Source organism: Camelus ferus, chromosome 11 (assembly GCF_009834535.1).
Source record: "Camelus ferus isolate YT-003-E chromosome 11, BCGSAC_Cfer_1.0, whole genome shotgun sequence".
Lineage (NCBI taxonomy): Eukaryota > Metazoa > Chordata > Mammalia > Artiodactyla > Camelidae > Camelus > Camelus ferus.
Window position 1 is genome coordinate 43,201,914 of NC_045706.1, and position 20,610 is coordinate 43,222,523.

Below are 20,610 nucleotides of genomic sequence, written 5' to 3' on the forward strand. Positions count from 1 at the left end.
CAAAACCATAAAACAAAAACCTGGAGACTAGGACATCTTCAGCAGGAAAAAAAGCATATTCAAACCCTAAACCAACTACCTGAGCCCCCCAATTTACCTTGGTAACCCTCTCACTCAGACGGCAACCACAAACATGATCCTAATTCCCTGTGCTTTCCTGTTTACGGTCCGCTGAAGTAGACGCTTTGAGAACTGGGGCCCCATCTGCCTTGTTAGCGTCATTGAGAACGAACATGTGTCCATTTATCCCAGGCGCTCTCCGTTCCCCATGAGGCTAAAGAGGACATGACTTCGCTACCGGGCTTCCGTAGTGACGCCGCGGCCACGGCGGAAGGGCGGGGCTGGGGTCAGGGCCCCGCCCCCTCCCAGCCCCGTGTGTGCTCACCTCACGGTTCCTTCCGCGGCTCAGCGCCCCCCTCTGCGCTAAGCTGGGCCCCTCACAGATACCGTTTTTAGCTCTTACTGATAACCCTACGAAATGTTGTTGTCATTGTCTCCACTTTACAAAGGAGGAAACTGAGGCCACGTACTCAAGTCCGTGCTGCTGGTAAGAATCAACTTAGCAGGGATTTGAACCCTACTTTGATTTCACTTCATGTCTGGCCTTCCCCTTCCACCCACAGATAGTCTGGTCTCCGGTTCTGGAATGCCAGCAGCTGGAAGAGGGGGATGTGTGTTTGGGGGCACCTGGAAGAAGGTGAAAGTGAAGAACAAATGGTATTGGGGCTTTTAACGCTTCCTGAACACATGCCATGGGCCTGCTCTACAGCAAACACATTACTGGTTTAATCTGTTACCTGTGGATAGGATTTTTTACGGGGAAAGAAATCTCAGGCTTGGAGAAGTCATACATTTTGTACATTTGTGCCAGGCCTTGGAGCTAGTGAGTGGCAGAGGCTGAGTTCAGACTCTTCGTGAATCTGAGGTTCATACCCCTTTTAAAAAAAAACTATTTTTTTTTTGGATAGGCATTAAATTCATGTGGTTCAAAAAGTCCAAAAGACATTCAAAGATACGCACTTAAACAATTTGCTCCTGTGTCCAGCAGCACTCCCCCTCCTCCTGTAAGTATCTTTTCTAATGCTGCTCAGTACAAAGAAAAGCAAGTACAAATAGGAGTTCGTATTTTCTTCCATTTCTTATACAAAAGGTAGCATATTCTACACCTCCAAACTTTGCTCTTTTCACTTATTAGAAAATAAAAGTAACTAACCCTTTTCACTTAATAGAATATAAAAGTAACAAATAGTGCTTCTCTGCTGTGTGCCAGACCCAGTTCTAAGCATCTGATGTATATGAACTCATTTAATGCTCTCATCAACCCTATGAGATAAGTACTAATTATTATCTCCATTTTGTAAAAGATTGTATCAAGGCACAGGTTAAGTGTCTTGCTCAAGATCACACAGCTGAGAAGAGGTGGAGCCAGGTTTCTGACTTGGCTCCAGAGTCTGTGCTCTTAACCTTTACTCCAAGCTGCCTTTCTTATATTATGTATGTATATAGAAGATACATCGTGAATACATAATATAGATCACATGTTATAAAAAAATCTCTTCACTTTTATATAATATGAATTACATATCTTCTGTATGTGGTGTTAAATATCTACTGTATCAGTACATAGAGGGCTTTCTCACTTTTTTACTATGCTGATATGATGTAATAATTTAACCAGTCTTACTGATGGATATTTTGTTTTTTTCTAAATCTTTTGCTATAGTAGGAATAATAATAACAACAGAATATGCTATAGTAATAATAATATAGAGTATAATAATATAAACATATATAACATACAATTATAATATACCATTTTCATATATAACTGCAATAAAATATAACAATATAAATGCCACTATAAATATCAATATCAATAATATCAATAGATATAATAATATGTATTTATAGTCTATTATTGTATTACAATATGCAATTGTAATATATATACAACACTATACTATAATATATTATAATAAATAATATACTAATATAAATGCTATGATAAATATCAAGTGCACATTCATTTTTTATGTGTGCAGGTCTGTCTGTGGGCTACAGTCTCTGAAATGGGATTACTGAATTGAAGGCCATATGCATTTGTAATTTTGATAGCTAGTGCCAAATTGCCTTCCAAGGGACTGGTACCCTTTACCATCCCCACCAGTATGGACAGCACTTACACACAGTGTGCTGTCCTAAGACCCACACCTTTGATCACTGTACCATTCTGCCTCCCAAGGACAAATTAGTTTGAAAGCTGTTTGAATCCAAGGAAAACTAAGTTACATAAGAAAAGGTCAGAAACTTGACCTGAGTCAGATGTCTGACTAGAAGTACTACCAATCAGAAGCAAAATGGAAGATACTTGTTAATTACACTCAGGGGAAGCAGTATAAAGACATTTATGCCAATAATTGAATTCCCATTCTGGAGAGCCTAGGTTTCTACACTGTCTGCTTCCTCTGCAGAGAGGAAGATAGTTGAATTCCAGGAAACGCCACTGGATCCGGAACACAGACAGGAAGTGTATGCTATCCTCTGAGTGCCGAGGAGGAGGAGCTGCTAGTCTGGGCTCCTGAAAGCCCTGCGAGCTTACATGAGATAAAAATGCCTTTTCTGGTTCCAACTCTGGTAACCTGGTTGAGTACAAATTTCTGGGAGCTGATCTAAAAGGATCAAGCAGGATCCAGCTTCTCCTGTGGGCTGCAGACACCACAGGAGCTCATAATGTGGGTAGAGGCTTCCAAGGAAATGCACTGAGCTGGTGATGCAATCCTGGGTGATTTTGTCTTTTTCTTAATTCTTTTGACAATAATGTTTTCCTGATTTTTAATAGGGAGCACATATTACTTTTACGATCAGGGAAAATAAATAAAGGTCATTGAAACCAAAATAGTTCTTTCTTTCCTTTTTCCTCCAAAACAATTCTTTCAAAACAGGCCAGCAGCCTTCTACATGGTGAGATTCAGGGCCCCAGGAAGTTCTTGGCTACCCCGAGGCCTTCCATCAGCCTTGTAGTGCCTGGGAACTTTGCAGATGCAAATCCCCTCTAAGAGGAGCATACTTTCCCTCTTCTCTATTTCTTCCTTGTAATTAACTCCTTCCTGGAATATACAGGTCCAGTAGGGATTCAGGTGGAGAAGGCTGAGGCACTTTAGACCTGAAGGGGAAGGAAGCACCGGGAGGCAGGGCGGAGGTGGAGCAAGGTGACTGCATGAACAGGAGTGAAAAGCAAGTGATGTGGCACCAACGACATTTCTTCTCTGACTTCCGCAGATTGTGTGCAGCCAGCCCTACAGTCACCACCTAGGAGAATCCAGAAGAGAAAATCTTGATGAGAGTGGATTGGTGAACCTCCCCTGCTGGTAGGAAAAGAAATCAATCCAGCCTTTACAGAACTTTGGTAAATACAGATAAAGATTCTAACAATGTGATTTGATTTTGGGGAATTTATTCTGAGGACATAAGTTGTAATACGAAAAATGCTTACTGAAAGATAATTACAGCATTACTAATAAATCTGAAAAATAAGATATAACTTAAATGTCCCAACAGTAAGGAACTAGTTATATAAATTAGGGTACATACACACAACACAATATTAAGCAGCCATTAAAAAAATTGTTACAATTTTAAATAGAAGCAATGTGCAAAAGTGATTTACTTTATGATTAAAATTATGCAAAAATATGCATCGAATGAAGACTCTAAGGAAAGATACTGAAATGTTAAATGTTAGTCTTTGGGTGGTTAGGATTATGAAAATTTTAATATTTTTTCTTTCTTTCAATTTTCTATGCGTATGACTTTTAAAATTAAAAAGATATACTTATCTAAAATACTATTACATTATTAATGATTAATGTAACTCTGAGTCTAAAAGTGGGCTAATTTTTTGCATCACCAGTGACCTAGTGAGAGTTTGACTCAGAATTCAGTATAAAGTCACTGAAGTCAATACCAGGTGCCAATAAAATGCTTCAAAGGGTCTCACTGGAAGTATTTTAAGTAATTGAAGATTCATTTTAATCAGTATAATTTGCATATAAGCAGTAATAGAGTCAACAAAGCCCTTCATTTTTTTCTTTCCTGCTAAGTAGGTTAAACAAACTCCTACAAATTCTGTTTGTGCTGTTAGCTTGCTTGGCAAAATATACCCTCATAGAAAATTCATAGGTCAGTTTCAGATTGGACTCTTCTGGCCTTCACTGGATAATCAAAATTAGAAGGTTTTATTGTTCATATACATGTAGTTTGTCTAAAGCTTACTAAACCTGAATCTTTTCTTGGGGTAGTGACAGGGAAATCCAACTCTATAATCTATACACCTCACTTACATTTTGTTTATAGTGTTTGGTACCATTTGCTAATGGTTTTATAAATGAGATCTTACTTCCCTTTGTTCCCCTGGAAGGCCAGGATTTGAATTTGGTTGAACTGATTTCAACCAAGAGCCCAATGCAAGGCTGTGCTCTGGGGATTTATTAACTGGTAAAATGAAAACAAAACAAAACAAAAAAGAGGAGGCAGAGTGGGCAGAAACATGCTCTAGACACAGCTGACTTACAATGTCGGAGAGGTAACAATTCAGGGTTATTTATTGTGTCCATGCCACTTACCAGGTGCTGTCTGGGTACCATAGGGATGCAGCAATGAATAGGATATGGTCCTTTCCCAGGGGCAGTTGTTGCTTACGAACTCTATTATGCTATCTTATGCAGGTAGCATTGATTAGTAAAGTGAGATAAATATGAGACAATGGGGAGGAGAAAGGACTGTGGAAGTTAGAGAGGAGTCTGCAGATTTAAAGGCTTTGGTCAAATCTTATTAGTCCCTCTGAGTTTCTGTAAGACAAGTTAGCAAAATGGATTTTTACCTAAAATATCCAGACCTCTAAAATGTCATCAACTAATTTAAGGTTTTTTAAAAACATTGTGGCTTTGAATCAAACAATAAAACTCCACTGGACCGTAGTGGGCCGCATATGTGCAACTTCTGTCTTTGAGAAACAGTCCTGTTAAATGACAAAACAATAAAAAATGTGTCTAATTGCAAAGCAATATGATAATAATACTCATTTCAGGTTTATTGGAAATGCTAAATAAGATATTGGGTATAAAGTACTTGGCAAAATGACAGCTCTTAATGGTTATAAATTAGTAATAAAAATTTATGTGCCAAGGATAGATGTAATCAGACAATGTAGTTACAGACTATTCAGGGAAAAGTCAGAGTTTCCCTGAGCATTATTTTAATAACAGCTTTATTGAGAAATAATTCATATACCATATAATTCACTCATGTAAAGTATACCGTTCAGTGGCTTTTAGTATATTTATAGAGTTATGCAAAAATCACCACAATCAATTTTATTTTATTTTATTGAAGTATAGTTGATTTACAATGTTGTTTTAATTTTTGGTGTATAGCATAGTGATTCAATTATACATACTATATATATACATATTTTTTAGACTCTTTATCATTATAGGTTATTGCAAGATATTGAATATAATTCCCTGTCCTAAACAGTAAGACCTTTGTTGTTTTTCTAGTTTATATATAGTAGTTAGTATCTGCAAATCCCAGACTCCTAATTTATGCCTCCTCTCCTCTTCCCCTCTGGTAACCATAAGTTTGTTTTCTATGTCTGTGAATCTGTTTCTGTTTTGTAAATAAGTTCATTTGTGCCATTTTTTAAAGATTGTACATATAAGTGATATCATATGGTACTTGTCTTTCTCTGTCTGACTTACTTACTTTGAATGATAATCTCTAGGTCCATGCATGTTGCTGCAAATGGCATTGTTTCATTTTTTTTTTATAGCTGAGTAGTGTTCTTGTGTGTGTGTGTGTATACACACACATACATATATACAACTTCTTTGTCCAGTCATCTGTTGATGGACATTTAAGTTGTTTGCATGTCTTGGCTATTGTAAAGAGTGCCGCTTTGAGCATTGGGGTGCATGTGTCTTTTTGAATTAGAGTTTCCTCCAGGTATATGCCCAGGAGTGGGATTGCTGGATCATATGGTAAGTCTATTTTTAGTTTTTTTAAGACTCTCCATACCATTCTCCATAGTGGCTGCACCAAATTACATTCCTACCAACAGTGTAAGAGGGTTCCCTTTTCTCCACACCCTCTCCAGCATTTATCATCACCACAGTCAATTTTAGAACATTTTCATTAACCTCCCCAAAGTAACTTTACTCATCAGCCGCCACTTGCCATTTCCTCCAACTCTCCCATCCCTAGGCAGCCACTGATATACTTTCTGTCTCTATAGATTTGCCCTTTTCTGGCTGTTTAATGTAAATGGAGTCTTACAATATGTGGTCCTTTGCATCTGGCTTCTTTCACCTAGCAGTGTTTCTAAGATTCATCCATGTTGTAGCATGTGTTAGTACTTTATTCCTTTTTAGTACCAAATAATATTCCATTGTATGGATATACCCTATTTAGTTTATCTGTTTATCTAAAGTTGAGGGGCAATTGGGTTGTTTTCATTTTTTGGGCTATTATGAATAAAGCTGCTGTGAACATTTGTGTTCAAGTTTTTGTGTGGACATGTTTTCACTTCTCTTGGGTATAAACCTGGGAATGGAATTCATGGCTGTGCATTGTTTTGAATGATTAGGGTTTTAGGTTGAAGAGGCAGGGAGAGTCAGAGGAGGGAGAAAGAATGGGTGAGAATTGGGAGGATATTTTGCATTTTGAGCAAAACCAAGGAGGTATAAAATAAAAAGGCATATGCAGGAAACTTGAAGGGGTTCTACATGGAAGAAGTGGTGATAAGTAAGGGTAAAGAAAGAAGAATTCAGAGCATAGAGGGACTTGTTGGTCTGTCTGTTCTTCTGAAGGTACTTGAGAGCCACTGAATGGCTAAAAGCAAGGCAGAGAAAAGAACACTCTGGAGGTCATGTGAAGGATGGATTTGGTTTCATAGCTGGGATTCTACCTGGCAGGCAGCTCTGGTCAACATGTTGCTGCCTGCAGAGAACTTTGCTCTCCAAAACCATCCGCATTAAATATTTGGACTGGCTTCTTACACTCAAAATAATATAATATGGATTTGTGATATGTGATATATTAATAATATGGCTAAGGGAGTTTTAAGATAAGCCATTTTGTTGTCTTGAAAGGCAGTGCACAATTGGGTGAGGCTTATTTATGTTGGTATCAAGATGTGTTTGGATTAAGTTTTTGAAAGTGAGTGTGCCAATTTGCTTAGATTCCTTTTTTTTCTTTCCTGTAGTAAGAAATATTCACTTTAGCCAATGAAAAGTATACCAAAATTGTGATTGAAATGGAGAAGCTGACTCATGTTTTGAACTTGAATCTTCTGAAATTAAAATCCCTCTACACTGGTTGTTCTTAACAATAGGACATTCAGAGGGTGCTCCCTGTGTATTCTAAGAACCTGCATTGAGATGTTGTCATTCAGAATGAATATTTTTTGTGTCTCTATGCTCTTGGAATTATTAGACATTATTAAGAATGCTGTTGTGTATTTCCTCTTTCAAAGCCACAAATATCAGGCTATGATTGATTCCAAGTTTTATTTAATATATTTTCCAGGCCTTTTCAGTTAAGGGCCTTCAAAAAATAATATATCTCTGTGCTGACTCCAAATTGAATTTAAGTCTGACGATTAATAAAACAGCTTGTAGCTACTTTTTAATTTCCTTATTCACTTGGTCAACAGCAGAAGTGGAGTGATATGAAAGGACTTGGAAAAGTTGTATAAAGCCTTCTAGTTTCTGTTTTCTAGCATTTAATTTATTGAGTTTGCTTTCTCCTTTCTGAAATTAAATACACATCTGGAATGTTTAAAGTGATATAGATATGTATTAAGTTCACAAATATTTATTGAATACCTACTGTATATCAGAAACTGAGAGGTTTGGGGAAAAGATGACTAAGGTAAGTGTCCCTTTAGAGATTTTTAAGACCTACTGGAGGAGATAAGAAAGGTACACAAGTGGCTCTGCTAGGAGGCAGATGGGGGGAGGGCCCCGGAGGGGGACAGTGGAAATGCTTGGGGTGTAGCCTGTTTTTATGGGTGATTTAATAAGGGTTGTACAGAAATGGGGTCTGTGATTGACTATATTGGCAGCCTTGGTTTAAAAAAAATTAAATGCACAGTATAGGATAATGGCTAAGAGTGCCTGAGTTCAAAACTGGAATCTTTTATTTATCTGTTGTGCCATTTTAGTCAGATTATTTAACCCTAGAATTTTCTCATCTGTAAAAGCGATGTATTTTGTAGAGTTAGTAATGAGGGTTAAATCAGGCATGTGCAGCAATTAGAACATCCTGGTATAGAGTAAGCTCTCAGCAATGATCGTTCTTGTACAGCAGAACTTGTCAAGCCCCAGAGTACTAAGAGGCATGCTGAATCAAAAAGAGAGAAAGAGGGAAATCATGCAACTGCTCCCAAGCCTGTTTGACCACAGAACACTTCTTTTTTTTTAACGGAGCATCTCAAAGAGCTAGTGTTCTAAGGAAGAGATTTTGAAAACGCTGAAATAGGGAGATCAGAGGTGGAAAAGACAGTACTTAGGCTGGGCCCTGTAAGATGGGAAGGACTAGGTCAAAGAAAGATGGGGTACAGGACATTTTAGGCAGGGAAAAGAAAACGCTAAAACCAAAGTATTATCATCATTGAGGGCAGCAAAAATCTTCTGTAGAAGATGTATTTATTCATGGGGAAAAGGTGACTTAGTGATGGAAAGAATAAAAGCCAACACAGTTGTAGTGGACAGCTACTGTTTTGGCCTGCCAGAGTTCACCCTTCTTCAGGAAATAGCATCAGAATTTTCCTTGGGGAGCCACCAGAGGTGGGTATGTTGTGAACCTATTGAAGCTTAAGCCTCCAAGCCTTTCATTCTCATGACTGTCTTTTCATCCTGACGTTCCTCCTTCACATTTCCCCTTGTGTTCACAGTATCAGAAGGGCTGAAGGCATGTTTTTGAGTCCAGTTAAGGGGAAGTTGAGTTGGCAATACATTTAGTTTGTGTTTCAGTGGATATATTTATGTGGCTCATGGTCACTTGATTATATAGTTTAGTATTTGCTGGCATCCTAATGTGATTCCTGACTTCTAGGAATATTCACTGCTGCCCCCTATGGTGCCTGATCTAATATGACAAGAGGACACTGACAGCAAACTGGCTAATGAATGTGTCACTTCAAAGAGTATTTGACATGAGTCCAATTTGGTCAAGAAAAATTGAAATATCTTGAAGTCATCCAGTTGATATGTAGGAGAGATTTGAGAGAAGTCCCAAATTCGACAATGATAAAATGTAATAATAATTTCTATATCCTAAAATATACAGAAAATTATCAATAACAGTGTGAAGTTGAAAGAACATTTTAAAAACTATCAGTGATAAATATATATTGATCAACCATGGTAGAAGAAAGATTGAATTATCTTTATATTCTCCTTTAAAAATGAATGATATTTTGAAGTCACTGTTGTATGAAGAAGTAATTGAAGGTATTCAGACAAAAATTGTAGGGAAAAAAACAATAATAGAGATATTCTAGGGAGGATTTTGTGATGATTGGGGCATTTCTTTGTTTTGGGGGATTTGGTATTTTTTTCTTTCCTTCTTTGAAATATTTTCTTTCAGTAGCTAATTTTGAATCTGTAATTTTGTCTTCTTTTTCTGAGAAAGCTCCCTCCCCACCAGAATTGGTAAAGTGTTAGAGCTCACTAAACTTGATCTGCCTCTGGGAACGACCTTCTTCCCACACTCACTTTATGACATTGTGGTGGAGCCAGTTCCATCCCAAACTCTAGAAGGGCGGGTATTTTCAGGCTGGCCAGTAGTGTACCACATTCAGTTGGTTGGAGAGAATGGTTCAAGGGTTCAGAGGTTCTGGGTCATGTGACCCAATCAGAGCCAAAGAGACTCAGTTCTGAGCTTGTGTGTCTGGAAGCCAGTGGGTTGGGAAGCAGATCCTGCCCTAACAGCAGAGCTGCTGCAGCAAGGGCACAGGTGAAGGCATCTCACCATATGTCTAAAAGTGATGAAGTTATAAATCAAAATACCAAGTTGGCTAATAAGACCATTCTGTCTCTCCACCATGACAAATACCCCTTCATTATGACAATTCATTTGTTATATAATGGGTTTTATATAGTTGAAAATTGTCAAATCCCCAAAGACAAATGAATTAAATTTTTATTGAGCATGATTGGGCATTCTTTTAGTGTGCTGGTGATGATTTAAATGAGTAATAAAGTAAACTTACACACATACATATACTGCAAATTATTCTGTATTTATTCCATAAAGTTTATTTTCCTTTTATTTATATCAGCAAAAAATCACTATTTTTAAAAATATTCTTTAATTTTGAAACCATACTTTTTTTTTAATGGAGGTACTGAGAATTGAACCCAGGACCTCGTGCATGCTAAGCATGTGTTCTTCCACTGAGCTGTATCCATCCCCCCCCAAAATCAGTATTTCATTATCAAGGTTTTCACATAATTTATGTTCTGTTGACAGTACATTGTCAATAAATTAAAATAATCCAAAAAATTAAAAAATGAAATTTTAATACATTTGCATCAGAAAAATAGAATTAAGGTAAATGTAAATTTTTAAAGATTAACAATATTTATATGTTTTTGAAAAGTTATTTGGTTTTTAATATTTTAACATTATCTATAAAAACAAAATAAATATAATAGTTAATCAATATTAGAAATTATAAATCAAAGATATATAGCTTAAATTTTAAATTAATGTTAAAATTTTAATTTAATCTTACTAAATTAAAAAAAAAGTTCACGATTCTAGCATTCAGTGTTCTTCTAGTTGCCACTGTATTAAATCAAGATCCATTTGTGCATGTACTAATCTAGACCCATGTGTAAAAAATTTGAATAATATGAATTCTTTAATATTGTGAAATGTTTCTGAGCTACCCTGTGCAAATACTGCAAACAACACTCTAGTCATTGACTTCCTCTGTAACGATAAATTGGGACTTGTAGAAATGGAAGAAAAAGAATCCTTAGCACTACTGGAAATTAATATTTCATTTGCAAGACATTGTGTTCATGCCAAATTGAAAGGATTTGACAGATGAATTCCTGTGTCTTTTCTCTTACCTGAACTCTTCCTCAAATCCTCCCCACACTTCCATGCAGTTCCCATCTCTGACATTGTGGGACAACATACAAAACTTCATGGCATCCAGATGCAGTTAGTTTGAGGAACTAGAACAAGAGATGGGGAGAAGTGTTTCACTGAGGCCTACAAGTTGTTATGCACAGGAGCAGGTTTTTAGCATGTTCTTTAATGAAAATAAATATACTTATGTTTAAGTGATCTAGTGGACTCTCCTAAACTTTGGGGGCCGGGGCTGGAATGCCTCTTGTCTCTGGAAGAAAGAACACTGCCTACAGCCCACCATTCTGCTGCTACCCAGAACTCGGGGGGCTTTGTCTCCTAGATACACTTCTCTTCTCCAGGGTTGATGGGGTGGTGGAGGTGAGGAAAGCTGTGAGCAACGGAAGGTGATCTTGCCTCTCATTCTCACTACTCTCAAAATCTATTTTCTCCTTTCTCTCTCAAGGACTATTTGTATACTCTTTCTTATGAGCTAAGTATTTGGGAAAAAATGGACTTCAGCTAGTGAACTTCGAATTTCTGGGTGGGAATGGAGGGAGAGGCGACAATCTGGAGGCAAGGAATTGTGAAAGGTCTGGCTGTCTGCTTAAAATAGGATGAGGGAAGGTCACAGGAAAAACAAACAGAATCAGTATCTCAATAGATCATCCTGCCAGTAAGTGGCATGGCTACTTACTTCTCCATTGGTTGGTGGGAAGGTAAGTTTCAATTGTTACCTTCAGCTTCCGAATTACAATGGGGACCATTCTGGAAATCAGGTTAGAGAAATGGAAACAGGTAGTAGAGAGAAAGCCTGCAAGTACCACCACCTGAGAGTGATGGAATTTAAAGGGTCAGCTGACGGGGGCGGGGCTGGGGCCCAGAGCTGGAGGTCTTCAGTCACTGGCGGAGCCTTTCCCAGGAGCCTGGAGGGACACCTTGTCTCCAGGAACAGGTATTGTTAAGTGGGACAGTAGCCAACTAGCCAGGTTGTATTTTAGTAAACCCAGCATGAAAAGAGGGGATGTTTTGCATCGGATTGAGCAGGCATAATTACAGTATGGGTTACAAAAGTAGTTAAAAAAAAAAAAAAAAAAAAAAAAATTAGGCCCAGAGGAAAAAATATCAAAAATAAATTGTAATTTTATGTTGTGAACTAATTGGAAGCTTTAAAATGGCAATTGAAATTCTTTCTGGGCCTCAGGGAGATAAGGTGGCCTTCTTCAGGATGTTTGAACTTAATTACCAGGTGCAGCAAGAGCGGAATAGATTTTGTAAAATTACTTAAAATAATCATGTTGGGCACCAGAAATGGTTACATTTATCTAAGGGCCTTAGCACACCTTTCAGGTTGAAAGATAATTTGTATCATTGAAAATTTAGTAGAATTTTAATGCATCTCCAGATGAGGGGGAGAGTGTTTGAAAAATGTGCTTTGTACCTTATCAGAAATTCATGTGGGTTTGAAAATGTATATGGAGATTTCTTTAGCGGAATACTGGTATGCTAGCAGCAAACTGTTTTTATGTTCTTAAAAATATTTTTAAAATATAAAAGTAATATAGCAACGTTACAGAGTTTTAGAAAAACAAAAAAATTCGCCTATGATCTTACCAAGTCTGCTATAAGAACTCATCTTTTTATAATCCTTTGTGGACATATGGTTTTCATATTGTTATGTAATTTTGTATCATGTTCTTTTTTCCCTATTATAAAAATAAGTTTTTTCTTTTGCTCCATATTCCACATTTAAATTTAAAATTCTAATGGTTACATGATATTCCTTCCAGGAGGTATGCCAAAATTTTTCCGTAGGATGAAACATTTAGATTTCTTTTTCCATTTTTTGCCATTAAAAATAAAAATGTAATGACTGTATAAAGTGCTCCTCCTTCATCTCTTGTCCTGGTTGCAGACTTTCAGTTATTTCTAAGAAGTGACATTAATGGTTAAGAGTATAGGACATTTTCTTGGCTCTAAATACATATTGTTAAATTACTTTACAAAAGTGTTGTTCTAATGAAATAACATGCTGCAGTGTATCAAACTAGCACATTCATTGTAGTCAACAGCATTTTGTCTTTTTTTTTCTAATTTAATAGCCGTTTTTTCATTTATGTTTCCTTAATTGTAAGCAGAGCTAAATGTTTTTGCTTATGCTTATTTTTTTTCTTATTCCCATTGTGTATTAGGGTTTGAAGAGTGAACCTAAATTCATTTGATGACAAATTCATGAAAAGTTTCTGAAAATTTGTTAGAAGAAAGTAATTATACTCCCAACCTAAGTGAACAAAATTTTTAGTTATATTTGAATTAAAAATTGAATGTTTCTAATGAGGGCTATTTAACTCTTGAGATAACTGTTTTCTGTGGTTACTTCAGTCTCAAACTAATTTCCCTCAAAATGTTACTGAGGATTCACCGAAGAAAAGAGTTTCATGATCAAATAAGGGGGGAGAAAGCACTTGGGGATGGTGGGCGAAGAGAAGAATGCTTTTCCTGAGTAGTTTCGGCAAATTGCATCGTAAAATCTCACATTCCCAGTTTGTGGCGTTCTCAATCCCTCCGAGGGAACCAGACACCAGCTTCCTTCTGGCGCCTTCCAAAGCATATTAGCATAATAATAGCTCTGTGAGGTACTGGGCTAAATCCTCTTAACAAATCACTTGATCTTACATTTGTTTTTCCACGGCTGTAATCAGGAGAGGTACCTAGGACCTCCTACCGTTCCACAAGAGCCATTTCCCTCCTTTGACTTGGTGCCTTCCTACCAAAGCCAAAGGAGTAGGAAGCGGGAATGGGAGCAGGTGTTGCTTTTCTGGGTCTGAGGGAGAAGGCTTCATTGCCTTGAATCTCTGTTTTTTTGCTCTTCTTGCCTTTAAGTGGTAAAGATCTGCAGCTGTGGTGGTGGTTGAGGGTGCTTTGGGATGCATAAGAACATCCACTAGTGCTCTAGAAGAATGTATTAGAACCTCTAATTATATTTACTTCTTTCGTCTTATTTTTGGTGTTTCTGTTTCTGTGTGCTTTATCATGCAGAGTCGTGTATGTTTATAAGAAATACGTACTGTTGGGATACATGCTCCAATTTGGATACTAGTGATCTAAAATGGCTAAGAATAGATTGTGAACCTAAAAGGAAATAAAGAGGCTGTTCATTTATTCATTCATTTATTCAAAAATATACTTCTTGAACAAATATTGATGGTCAAACCTACTAGGCACTGAGGTTATTATAATAAACAAGGGTCCCTGCCTTCACAGAGCTTTTGAGACTCAGGCTAGAGGGAAGAAGTTCTGGTACCTCACATGTAATGGATATAGCTTATTAGACCAGAACATTGGGATTTGGGGCATAATTTTACCTGGAATTTCCTTTCTGCACATGTCCATCTCCAAACTGTGGTGGCAACCAGCAACTCAATTATTTGTCCTTCTCTTTCTTTCTATATCTTTCCTTATTAAAGATACAATGTACAATATGCTTGAACCTAAACTCTGTGATTCCCCAAACTGAGTGTACTTTAGAAGTAGTTTAGCTAAGAGGTTCACCATTATGTGAATTGTCCAGTTGACTGATATCAACTTAGGGTCATGTGATGATGTACCAGTTTGCTCAGGTTGCTTTATGGGACAAAATGCTGCAAACGGAGTGGCTTCAACAAAGTTTATTTTCTGGAGGCCAGAAGTCTGAAATCAGGGTGTAGGCAGGTTTGGTTTTTTTCTGAAGGCTGAGGGAGAGTGGGTACCACACCTCTCTCCTAGCAGTGTTTGGTTGTCCTTGACTTACAGATGCATCATCCAATCTCCATTTTCATCCTTATGTGGCATTCTCTCTGTACGTGTCTGTTTCTGTGTCCACATTTCCTCATTTTATAAGAACATGTTATATTGGACTAAGTCCCACCTTTCATGACTTCATCTTAACTCGATCATCTGCAGTCACCCTATTTCCAAGTAAGATCACATTCACAGGTGTTGGGGTTAGGAATTCGTCTTTTGGGAGGGACACAGTTCAGCCTGTAAGAGATGCTTAGAATGTGCTGGCAGTTGAATATGGAGTCCCACTCTGAACCCTGCCCTGTGTCTGGAACTTGGGCCACCACCTAGCCTTTGTGGATCTTGTGCGCCAGGGTGAAGGATCCTATCCTTGTCATCCTGGCACTGGTTTCTATTGGGAAAAATGTAAGTGGGATGGGGAACTGCAGCGGATTGTTGGTGTCTCAAGAAATTTGGGAAGCTGTGTATTGATACTGAAAATGTGATAGAAGTGGAAAATGTCATGAAAATACATTGCCACCATAAACGAAAAGGTGGCAGAAGACAGGACACAGATGTAAGTGATGATGATTTTTATCTTCAGGGGGATGCGTTATTCAGTCCTGGCTGAAATTATCATCCACACTAAGGACTCTGGGGAATCCTGCTCTCCAGGACTAGAATTCTCATTTCCTACCCTGTACATCCCTTTATTACATGTTTTACTTTGCTCTGTGCATTTGCTTATCCACCTGTCTCTGCAAGACTGTGAGGTCCTCAGCAATTCATCTTTACATCCTTACTGTTTGGCAGAGTACCTGGCCTTTAGCAAGAGCTCAATAAATGTTTGGTAAATAAATGAAAGATTTAAGTAACTTTTTATTAAACCAGGCAGTAAAGGTATCAAAAATTAAAAATAGCCAAAAAAAAAATTGAAATGAAGTAGTCAACATTAGGGGAGTGGATAGATAAATTATGACCAGAACCACATGATGGAAGTTCATGATGTGAACAATGAATGTGTTCAAAGAAAGTTTAATGACATTAGATAGTAACTATTTATAATAAGTTAAAAAGCAGTGTATAAAACTCTGTGGTGTCATCCTCATTTTATAAAGGATGATATACATCTTGGTGCATATGTATGTATATAAGGGCATAAAACATAATTGTGTGTATATATTGGACATGCAGAACTAAAACAGGAAGGAAACATACCCACATATGATCTGTGATCATCTCCATTTGGTCAACTAGTTTTTATTTTCTTTGATAAAAGTGTCTGCATTTATATTACAAATTTTCTGCATGTATTTTTATGTTCTGAGAGAAATTGATGGACTGGATGAAAAAATAAAACACAAACTAGGAAGCCTTCATGGAGAGTTGTGAAGGCTCTTCTCACGGGGAATAAAAAGGACAACAGATCATTCATTACCCCAAGGTTAAGTTAGAAATTTATCCTCAGGTCCTCAGGGCCTTAAAGGAACCCTCTTCTTGTTCATGTCTAAAAGCGACTCCGTGGAATAACCCCACCTGCCCCAGGATGTCCTGGGCCGGCCTGGCTGGTGTCACGTGGGGAATGGCAGTTATTGCAGTTTTGCTGTTTTCCATGTTACAGTCTGGGGTCCTGCAAAGACAAGAACTCTACCCAGAGCTGTCCCCAAGTGGTGGCCTTCACTTTTTGTACCGCCAAGGCAGACTCCTTCTCCAGGTGCGCGGGCAGCCTCGAGGGCCAGAGTGGAAAACATGACACAGCCGTGTGCCTGTGCAGAGGCTAATTTATTTAGAAAGAAAAAAAAAAAGTCATTGCCAGGATTCTCAAATGAGGGCTGTTGACACGTTCTGGGGCTAATTTAAGGAGGGGCTGGGGTTAGGGAATTGGTCTTGGTAGAGGAAGATGAGGAATGGACTGGAAGCGTCTGAAAAGATGGTAACCAAGAGGCAAAGGAGATGAGGCTAAATTTATCTGGGGCATCTGGGCCATGCTGGCCCGCTTGGGGAAGGGAAATTGAGGCGGGGGCTGAGGGTGAGCCGTGTGGCAGACGCAGAAGTAGAAGGAGCTTAATCAGGCTGCTCAGACCTTCACAGGCACACGGATCAGTGGGGGTCAGGTCACAACACAGTTTCTGGGTTTAAAACCCAATCATTCGGGGTGGGGCCTGAGGGTCTGCATGTCTGACAAGTTCCCGAGGAATACCTGTGCTGTTGGTTCACGGACCACAATTTGAGAAATGAGGGCTTAGAAGGTAGAGGGCCCACAGGGGTTCTGAGGGGCTGAGAGGGGTGCAGTTTACCTCGTTGTCGGAGCTTGCAAGCACTGAGACTTCTGAGTGATAGGAGAAATTACCTGATCAAGTAGGAGGCCATCTGTTAACAGCCAGTAGTATTTGGGAAGCCATGTGGTGTGGGAGGTCAGGATTTTCAGTCTTGTCGACGTGGGTGTGAATCTCAGGGAGCTTGGTGTTTATCTTGTAGGGGATGGGGAGGCTTTGAAGGGTTTAAGCTTCTACTGGTCACCTCTTTCCTTGACCTCCTGGCTCAGTGCCTCCTTCGTGCTTGAGACACGGCCAGGTCTTCAGTGGAAATGGCCCACTGCCACCCTCCTGGCCAGGCTGAGGGACGCCTCCTGCCCAGAGTCACTTGGCTAGAAAGGGAGAAAGGTTTGAAAAGTCTGTCTCCCAGCTGCAGTCACGGTCCACACTGGGCCCTCAGGGCCTCTTCCCATAATGAGTTTGGCTTCCTGGTAACATCGTCTGTGCTTGACACCCTCCCTACTCAGCAGGATCTGCATTACCTTGTTAGAAACAGTCTTCAACTTCATCTTAGAACTTTAGAATCAGAATCTGCATTGCAACAAGGTCCCCAGGTGACGTGTGCGCACATTTCAGTTTGAGAAGCACTGCCTTACGTGACTCTCCCCCTGGCCCTTCTCTGTCCAGGGAAAGAGACTCAATAAATTAAAGAAATGCTTGCATAGCATTGCTGTAGACTAGGCAACGTTCTGAACACATTAATTACCCGTCAGTCACACCATGCACTCTTCTCTTGCCTGATGCCTGTGTCAGGGCCACCGTGTTATATCTGGGTGGGCATCAGGTGCCTGGTCCCATGGAGCCCCCACACCAGTCTGGCCAGCTGGGGACTGACTCAGCCTCTTTCTGGGGCTCAGCATAAAACAGAGCCTAGTGTGGGAGTGGGGAGACTTGCGTGTGAGGGAGCACTCTGTCTGTATTAATCCTTTTTAAGCATCATGGAAAGCTTTCTAGGTTCTGCCAGGGATTGCATTCTAGACATGGGTGGGTCTGTTGACTCCCACCCTCTCTCCAACCACTCTTCAACCTCTAGAGGGAGGGGAAATTGCTGTATTCAGTCTCAGGTCATGCTGATGGGGCGAGTCTCTGGAAGGCAAGACACTGAGTTGGCGGTTCCTGCACTTCACTCTCGAGGGTGGGGACTTTTTGCTGCATGGAGCAGTTTAGAGCTTGGACTCTGAAGAAAGACTTCTTGAGTTCAAATCTGCATCCTGTCACTTACCAATGGTATGAACCTTGGATATATTACTGAATAGCTCTGTGCCTCAGTTTCTCATCTGTCAAAGGGGGCTATAAAGTATCTACCTTACAGACATGTGGTGAGGATTAAATGAATTAATATGCATAACATACTTAGATGCACTTAGATGCATTTGAGGAGGGGATTGGCAGATCTTCTAGGGTGCAGAGGGATTCGGGGCAGTATTAGTTCTCCCTTGCTTCTGTAACAGCTTGCCGCAATTTGGTGGTTTAAAACAATGCAAATTTAGTGTGATACAATTCTGGAGGTCAGAAGTCTGAAATGAGTTTCACCAGGCTAGAATCAAGGTATCTGCACAGCTAAGTGCCTCCAGGAGGCTCTAGGGGAGAATTCATGTCTTTGCCTTTTCCATTTTCTAGAGGCTTCCTTGGTTCATGATCCCCTCCTCAAGCCTCAAAGCCAGCAGTCTAGCATCTGCAAATCTACTTCGTATCACTCTAACCTTTGCTTTGGTGTTAACCTCTTCTCTGACTCACGTCCCTGCCTCCTGCTTTCATCTGTAAGGACCCTGGAGAGTCATGTAAGGCAGTGCTTCTCAAAGTTTAATGTGCACACACATCATTATAACACCGGGCTCACCTGAAGAATCCAGGCTAACGTCCTCTTCATCTCATGGTCCTTAACCTAATCATATCTGTAAAACCTCTTTTGCCATGTAAGGTAGTATTCATAGGTTCCAGGGATTGGAAGATGGATATTTTGGGGAGAGGGGCATAATTTTGCCTACCTCAAGGACCAAAGAGATCCAGCAGTTTACTTTGCTAAGGAAATGAAGAAAACCCATGTTAACTGTTAATCCATGTTAAATGATGTTGGTCTGAAGCTGTTGGTAATCAGAGGGCGCTACCATTGCTGGGTGTCTGTGCCGAGCCCTGCAACAGGTGCTCTTGTGGTTTGTAGCATTTAGTTTGTGTACTAGCCCAGTGTCAAATGAGGTATCAGAGGCTGGGAGAGATGGGTCACTTCTCTAGTGACAGGGCTGGTGTCTGAACTTGTGTGTCTGGTTGCAAAGCCCACCCTCTTCCCACCACGCCATGATTTTATTCTGAGTCAATAGAGCCCAGTGAGGCCTGCCCATTCAGAAGGCTTAATGTCCTCCATGGAATCCATTTTTACAAATACTGCTTGAATATTTCTACAGCTCGGAACTGGCCAGAGTAGAATTTGGCAGGTAGCCTTTGGAGTCTAATTACCCAGCGCGGGGGGAGGGCTGGAGCAGCCCCTCAGGGAAGAGGCCTCCATTTGCTTTTCCCCCCTTCCCCGGCTTGGGCTTCATCTCAGAGCTGCGTGGTTTCCAAGACAGTGTGGCTCAGAAACCCGATGCCCTGCATGGCCCAGCCCAGCCAGATGCCCAGCCCAGGGTAGGATCCTTTCACATAAATAAATGAGAACATCTTATATATGGTGTGCAAACGACTCCACAAAATCAATTCTGCTCCTCTGGCAGCAAAGTTCTGGGCATTAGGAATATTGGGAGAGTTCATGAATAACGGAGATCACACTAAATGGCAAGAGAAACATGGTTTGGCGAACAAGTGCTGTCTAGGTGGAGATGGCACATTCCACAGTACAAACAAACTTGGGCACAGACCCTTCCAGAGAGGATTGTGAGAGGGGGAGGAGCCCCAGGGGCGACTGATGAAGGTGCTTTTGTACTGGCAGGGGTGGTACTTGCTCCCCCGCGGGACCCGTGGAGCATCCCTAGGAGCTGCTACTGGAAGCAGGTCTGGGAGATCCCAGTGACTAAATGGGCTCACAGGGAAAACGACAGGGAAGCAAACTTATGCTTCATGTGAGAGAGATCTTTGCAGCAACTAGAGCTGCCCAGAGATGGAGTGGGCCACCGTAGAGAGCAGTGTGTTCAGAATTATTTAAGGAGCAACCACGCATAGATCACTTCGGAAGCCTGGAGGAGTTTCTCCTGTAAACTCAAAGTCCCTCCCTTGTGGGTTTCAAGAGGCGGCATTAGCTCCGAAGTCCACGTTGGAAAGATTTGTTCCACCTGTAGAAGTCTCCTGGGTTATCTCTGGGAGTCCCCATGTGTTTCGCACATGCTCAGACCAGTCCTCCTCTGGTCATTTGAATGGCCCTGCTTGTCAATGTCACCTGCCTATGAGTTGCTTGAGGAAGGCA

The 20,610-nt window shown here is 40.0% G+C and overlaps 1 long non-coding RNA gene across 1 annotated transcript in view; it reads left to right on the forward strand.

The window, feature by feature from the left end:
* Positions 1 to 393: 393 nt before the first annotated feature.
* LOC116667167 overlaps positions 394 to 20,610 on the forward strand; it is a 56,516-nt gene continuing 36,299 nt past the window's right edge. Inside the window, exons 1-2 of the long non-coding RNA XR_004323960.1 lie at positions 394 to 547; positions 3,280 to 3,406. This is a non-coding gene — a long non-coding RNA (uncharacterized LOC116667167). The remainder of the gene's footprint in view (positions 548 to 3,279; positions 3,407 to 20,610) is intronic.